Raw genomic sequence first — 7,954 nt, forward strand, 5'->3', positions numbered from 1 at the left:
CTTGCTTTGGTGCTTGTATTAAAAAGGGAAAAAGAGACAAGGAAAAGCACATCAAACAACCCAGTTTGTAGGGCTTCTTGATACTTTGTAACCAAAGGCATTTGACATGCATGCTAACCTGACTCTAAGAAAAACTTGTGAGGGTGTTGCATAAGTGTGTGTTATGCTTGGGTATTCATTGAAATGGGTTTTGTCAACTTGTGTATGAATAATGAAGAAACAACCCATTTGACTATTGCTGAATTGTACTTTTATGGAAACTAGCTCGCAGTGGTCAACAAAAACAGGAAAAAAAAAATCAAGAAATGAAAACTTAGGGGAAAACATGAAGAAATTAACTGGGTCAGTTCTTCAAAAAGCACTCTTCCAAATTGGACTAATCACTGAAGAAAATTTGATTCTTGCTTTTATGATTTGGAGATGTGAAATGATAAGTGTTTATTAAGATGACTTATTAGTTTATACAAAGTATTTTGCCTAATTGATGGTGTCGTATGCTGATTACCCTGCCTGATAAAAAAATTGAATAGTAGTGGAAACAGTGGAATGTGTTTTTTTGGCTTTGAAGTGTACGTCCTTACCACTTGGCCAAGTCTGCTTAAGCTGCATGCTATGCAAGACTAATAATGCCCAGAAAAATTCTTGTTTCTTTCTTATTTCATCTTGTAGACTTACCTCTTGCCACACTCAAGTTCTTTTTGGAACTCCTTTACCAATCACTATGAACAACTTAGGACAGGGGAGCCCTGGACTCTTGGTTTGAGGCTTCACGTGCTGCTTGAACAAGGGATAATAATAAAAGTAGGGATTTTTCATTGTCTGGCTTCCCAGCCTATGTTCTTGTTTAGAGCCTCAGCAGCTGAATGTGAGAATAGTAAGAATTTCCTTATCCATTAGAATATGTGGCAGGTGTGCATGAAACACAAATTTCTTCCTTTCTGGTTTTCATGTGATTTTTTTTTTTTTTTCCCAAATCAAAATATAATAGGTTTTCTATCTGTTTTCTGACTGGAAACCAGTAAGGCTGTGTAATTACTTAATGGACACTGGTCCTAGCCTTAAGTAGGAAGGGCTGGCTGACTGCAGCAGCTGGCAGAAAGCCAAAGCAAAGTTTGAAGCTGTTTGATACCTGCAAAGGCCTTTTATTGCCTGTAGGCTCTGTCACCATTAACGTTATTCATATTCTACATGGGGAAAAATAAGATGCCATAAACCATTTTGTAAAATGGTTTTCCCCTCTGGAGGTTGTACATGCTGTGCTGCTTTGCAGTTTGGCCTTCCACACAGTGTGTGTTCTAGCTACCCGGCCCCCTGCCCAGCACTCTCAGCACAGTCAAGTCAAGGTCCGTGTAGCAAATCCTGGGTGTAAGGGTGCCTGCGCACAGCTTGGGGCAAAAGCTAGTGTTAGGCCTTTGCTGGAAGGTTTTATCTTAAGTGACAACCTGGACCACCGTATGTCAGATATTCAAGAGAGTCTCAAATCTTGTAGCCATTGGGGCACAAGCCTGTAGGGCATCAGATGCTTTCTAGTTCTTGGCTAAGTGTAAGGCAGGGCCCATATTTGAGGATGCTGTCACTCCTGTAGGTTGATGTTCTTCTCTTTCCCTCTGTCCTACGGGTACTTGGAGAATGCTTTGACCAAATAGGGGACTGTAGTGAAGGGGAAAGTAAATAGAAAGTCTTTGAAAGCAAGTGGCTGTCCTTCAGTTACTTAATAGTTATACTGTGTGGTCTTACGTGTTCCGAGTTGAAGTTATATTTTTTTCCTCCTGGCTTCCCTGTCTGTGCCTCTGCTTTATCCTCTTTCCCCTCATTGTTTCTTCTAATGTTTGGATCATGAGCAGTGCAGTAGTTTTATCTCATCTGGATTAGACCTTAGTTACTAGGATGTCATAAAAGCACAAAGTAAGTTGATAGCACCATCATATGGTGTTTGTACTTCCAACATGAGATATCAGTGGAGGTAGCAAGCAGATGGAAAGTCTTAAAGATGTATGGCATGTACTTGCTGTAAGCAAATTGCTTAGCCCATCCATAGCAATGGTAACTTAATACTTTTCTGATACTCACTTGCATCAAGATGATCCCTAAATAGGCTTGCTAGAAGGACATGGCTATGGAAATATTTTCAAAGAAAGCTGGAGCTTGTTCTTACTAGAACTGATCTTGCTGCAGATTATGAATGGAAGAAAGGAAATTATATGCCATATGCTTCAACATATTCTAGTCTTCAGATGCTCTGAACACATGCTTTTGAAAACAACAGAGGGTGTTTTCCTTCCCTAAAGCCAAAGAATGCCAAAGAATGCATGTGGACCACAAAGCTGTGTCTGCTCAGGGTGGTGTTTTGAAACCCTCTGAACCTGCTCATCTGTTTTGTTGTCATTGGTGTCCTGTGGACTCCGAATCAGCAAAGGCTTATTTTTTTGTCTTTAGCGAGTAGCTAAAGGGGAGGGTGCACATGAAGAACTAGTTTTCTTCCACTCCCTTTCACACACACACACACCCACACCCACCCCATATTAGTCAACTGGTACACAATGAATCTATAAAGCTAGTGCTGCCTCTCATGAAAGGACCATCCTGAATAGAGGCATCTTCTGATGAATCGCAGCTAAGGTGGCAATTCTTCCATCTACCAGAGAAACACAAAGTAAAGAGAAATGTATCTGAGCTGATACAATGGTTTACTGTAGCTCTTGCTACAATTTAAAATACCTCATGGTTTGTAGTGAATTTTACACTGGGTAAATCTACCCACTGCACAGCCTGGCTCTGGCTGGGCATCATAGAGGTGCCTTTTTGTGTTGTGTTAACAGTTCTTCACAAGCGTGAGTCTAACCTGACTTCTGTACTTGTCTGTTATCAGCTAATTCTAATTTGATGCCCTTAGCTTGATTTCTTAAATTAAACCAGCTTAAATCCTAAAGCTTGTAGAAAGAGATCTACTTCTCATGCCATATATTAATGGAGTTTGGAATTTTCTCCTGAACACTATTAGAAGAGACTTAACTGCTTGCCCAGGCATAATACTGCCAATCAGTCTTGGGCCCATCATCTTCTACAGGTGTGTACAGATTTCTTTCTCCATCCTCAGGTTCCAGTTTTGCTGCTCCTAGTTTCTGGTTACAGAAAATGTGCTTGAGGAGCCACATCTAAGATTGTTATGTACAGATTTACTGTAAAACCTACTAAATAGATGAATTTACACTATGTCTGTCAGAGGCACAAAGCTAGCAAACTGGGTTTTTTTCTTTATCTTTCTGTTGTAGTAGCTTAGCTGGGTTGGGCGGGCACATGGTACAGCTTTTTTTATTAAAAAAAATTAGTAGCAATGCTCTTGAAATATTGCAATAGTATCAGGTTATTTAGTAAAATATATTACTTTTCCCTACCTAACTGATACTGCTGATGGAAATGTGATGCTGTTACAACCAGGGTGATCAAACCCTTTTAAGTAGCAGTAGCAATGCTTTGAAATATTGCAATAGTATCAGGTTATTTAGTAAAATATATTACTTTTCCCTACCTAACTGATACTGCTGATGGAAATGTGATGCTGTTACAACCAGGGTGATCAAACCCTTTTAAGTAGCAGAACCATTTAGGTGTGTGTAAATTTCAAAGCATTGATGTTTAGCCTGCCTATGAATACTTAAAATCAGTGATGAAAGAAACAGTTCAAATGGTAAGCTATAATTAAATAGCATAGAAGGCATAAAACTCTGGGTGGATTTCTCACCTCCTAGAAGATAATGTTTAGACTAAACTAGATCCTAATGACTTAAACTCTCAAAAACAAAAGCTCAGGATTTTACTAGTTATGGGACCCTAACCTTGGAAAGATCTGTTGAGAGCAGTTGGTGTTACATACTATCAGCTTCACTGCTTGTAATACAAGCGCAAATGTTTGCAGGATCAGAATCTGGTTGTGTAATTTGGCAGCTTTTGAAATGCCATGTGCTGAGGTAAAAGTCCAGTTGGCTTTATGAAGTTAGGTGTGTTAATTGTTCTGTTCCACCAAAAAAACCCCAAAAAACCAACAAACCCCAACTTCTTCAGGTTATTTAATGTACTTCAGAGAAGAACAGAACTGTCTCTCCAAGGTTGTAAAGCTCTAATTATGATATATGGAGCTTTTAACCACCTCTTTCTTGCCTTATGGAAAGAATGTAGGAATAGTCAGATTAGATTAGGCTTGTTGTGTATTATATCTTAGCTTCCAGCACCCGATGCTTTAAAAGAAGGCACAGGAAACTTTGCAGGAGGCAGATGTTTTGATTATTGACCATCCCCAAGAGATGTTTTCCTAATCCTAATAATTTGTATTATGGTTGCACCAATAAACTCCAGTCAGGGATTCAGAATCTTGATAAGTGAGCTTCTGTGTTATACAGAATGATTAAAGCTAGTTCCTCCTTGAAGAAGCCTGTAATTGCAGCCCCTAGTAATATAACCTGTTTTTATTTTTAAACCACAGAGCTCAGTGCCACTTTCAGAATTGGTTTGCACTAATTTATGTAACTCTAGGTTGAAAATAGCCTGCATCAGCAATATATCCATGTCCTTGAGCAGCATAAAGTAGGCTGTCTCCATAGTCTTCCCTGAGCCCATACTAACCAAGGTTCTTAGTGCATGTGTTACGTGACCTGGGCACTCTTCTAGTTGTTATGGACTCCTGTGTATTGGAAAAATGGTCCAGTAAGTGAAAGACGGCCTTGTAGGTGATGAGCATGTTGGACCCTTATTCTTGTGTACTGTGACTTTTTTGGTGCTTCAGCTTCTCAGCCTATCATACAATAATACTGCATGTATTAGGTGAGTTTGTCTCTGCAAGTACCTTGAAAGTTCTACAAACACTGAGACTTAACTAGAAAAACATCTTAAAATAAGAAAACCAAATGCTATAATCGAGCTTATAATGACCCCTCAATACCATAAAATTGGTCTGATCCAAACCCTGTTGAAGTCACAATGTTTCCAACAATGTACTAGGCTTTGAACCAAACCCTGTAACTTTCTATATTTTTGTATGTGGTGAAGTTCTGGATTTATCCTGACACTGAAAGATTAGTGGAAAGCCTGAGGTGGGTCTACTTACTCGATTATCTGAGTTATGTGAGGATGAAAATCAGTATACTTTCTTTATCGAAACAAATACTTCTTTGAGAAGACTCTGGGGGGTGTGTGTGTATATATGCATATATATGTATGTATATGCCTGGAAAATGACAGAACTTTGGAAGCTGAAGCTTTCCTAGGTAGCTAGCCCTAGCTGGAGGCTGTTCTTTCAGCCAATCAAAACAGTGCGACAAGATATACATTAGGTATGTGCCCCCCCCATTAATCAGAGGCAAAACTGGCAAATTTGGAATTAAATGTAATTTGCATATTCCTGCTACAATACTAGTTTGCATCAGTTTTGTATTATCGTAACTTAAGTGTCCAAATTTAAATGTTAGGCTGTGCTAAATGAAAGAACTAAAACTTACAGGTATTCACAATTCTTGTATTTTTAAACACTTTAAAAATCAAGTTTTTATCTAGCAAGATGCTTAAGGTTTGCTGACCTTTAAGCAGACAAAGTGTCCCTGTGGCATCATGTCAGAGTGACTGTTCATGTAATTAAAGTTAGACACCTGTTTATGACAGAGCTGCTTTGAGTTGAGTCAAGAAATAAAAATTAGGCCCTCACTGTACAGATGTTTAAGCATGAGCTTAAGCATGTGTATATTGTCAAGTAATTCTTGTAAGACCACTCTAGTGACTAATATAGGTTAAGTGCCAGTATAAGAATGTTTGTAATACTGAGGATCACTTTTTATTTGGTTCATATGTTAATGAATGAAATTAATTCTGCTCTCTAGTATGTCTGCACTTATCCACTTGCTTGTGGAGACTCTGACAGCTGGAGTTGGGTCATAAGTGTGTACCTGGAACTAGAAAGGCTATGATAACCTAAACTTCTCTTCCTGGTGAATATTTTAGATAGTTTATATACAAAGACATATTGAAAAGCTGACCTTGATTGCTTTCCATAAACTGCAAAATGAGAGAGAGGATCCCAGCACAAATATACACCCACTTAAAGTATTTTTCCTGAATGTGCTTGTTGCTTCAAACCTCCATGTGGTTAGAAAAACAAACTTCAGCACTAAGACTTCTCAAAATCTGCATTATAAAATAAAATGGAACATACGCTCCCGATGGTAAAATATTATTTGCTAACATGTTCCAAAAACCATGCTAGGCAAAAGGCAGTAAAAGTATCTTTAAAAAAAAAAAAAAAAAGAGGTTGGATATCAAACCTAGCAGATGTGTTTTTTCTGTTCTAGTGAAAAAAAGCACCTACTTATCGGAATGAATGGGAGACTCAGAAGAGGATCTGATGGATACAGTATTTTCTCTCTTTTGGGAAAGATGAGGTGGAGAAGAAGTTATTAAATGTTTACTTATGCGTTTGTAAGTTTGAAAGCATTCCTTTGTTCACTGCTTATAAATGTGATCAGTAGAATCTCTGAAACTTGCACATTTTGTAAGCGCTGATCAGTGTGGAGAGTTGCCTCCAGTAAATAGTGCCTTTGTGATGCAAGAGGGAAGGGGGAGAGAAAGAGGGAGAGACCAGATATAGCTCATGGCTTTACAGCTATAAAACCATGTTTCTGGTTATTTGCTAATGGCATGGGAGGGGCGGGGGGTGTGTGTGTGAAAAGGATCGATTATTTTCTACTTGGGGGTTAAACTTTTTCCAGCAGTCAAATGGGGGAGTTCTTTTCTGAGAGAACCTGTATGTTGATTATATAAAACTGGGCTTATAATAAATATAACCAAAAGCACTTTAGTGCTTAAGTCCTTGTTTTGCATTTTCCATTCACATTTAAGAGCTTGATTTGCTTTCATGATTTAGTTGCATGCACCTGAACTGCTTAAAACCTCTCATTTAAAAACGTTTTAAGAAGCTTTTTTTCCCTTAAGCTATGTACGTTCTTATTTCCGTTAAATCGGAGGTCTTGTAAATCAAGAGTAGTCTTGCATCAGTCGGAGTAGACTTCCCATCCAGTTCTGTGCGTAGTGCTGCGACTACCCTCCACACACTTCTCATTACACGAGCCTGAACACAGCCTGGTCCTGTTTCTTGTAGCTACGTTTCTGTTGCAGGGTATCCAGTGCAAGTAAATACTTTGTTTATGCTTATGTTAGGCTCTTGAAAGTTATTTTCGGGGACTTCTTTGTTTGTCAAATACCGTTATATTGCCAAAAACGTGATTGATGTGTGCTTGAACGCGAATCACTTGCGTTGCAAATGACTTAAAACTTTAAGCTGTTAACAGCTTAAAGGAACATTTGTAACAGGCACATTTATTTTTCTGGTACAGGTGTACCAGAAAAACGAACCTTCTAGTGAGATTGTTGGATAAAGAGGGAAAGATTAGTTATCCTTCTCCGTTCTGACATTGATAATTTTAACCTACGATTCGTTCCCTTGAGACACCTGAAGGATGGCGAATTCTCACAAATTAATAGGAACAAGAATGAAATGCTTCCTGCGAAGCGTCGTCTTTAGGCGTAGTTTAACTTTCTTATTGGCATTTTCTCCTTAAACGTGAGAGGAAACAATAGTAGTTTTAAGGTTATGCTTTTAAAGGACGTAAGTATTATCTTCAATATATATGGTTCTTCCTGCTGGGAGTTTCTGAGATGTGTCGAGTCGTGAAAGTTGACTCTGGTGTATAAAACGACGTTGTTAAAAACCTGCTAACAAAGACGAGCATCTCGCTTTACCACGTCAAAACTGCATCACCTGTCATTTTGACCCCGGCATGTGGGAACGAGTGTGGCAGTCCTGAGGGGAATAGCTCTTCCTCCAGAAGGAAATCATCAGCGCTCACCGAACCGGTTGCTTTTTTTTTTCTTCTTCTTTTTAGCACGAGAAAGAAAATCGCTTCAAGCGGTT

This window comes from Aptenodytes forsteri, unplaced genomic scaffold (assembly GCF_000699145.1).
Source record: "Aptenodytes forsteri isolate BGI_AS27 unplaced genomic scaffold, ASM69914v1 Scaffold158, whole genome shotgun sequence".
Classification (NCBI taxonomy): Eukaryota; Metazoa; Chordata; class Aves; order Sphenisciformes; family Spheniscidae; genus Aptenodytes; species Aptenodytes forsteri.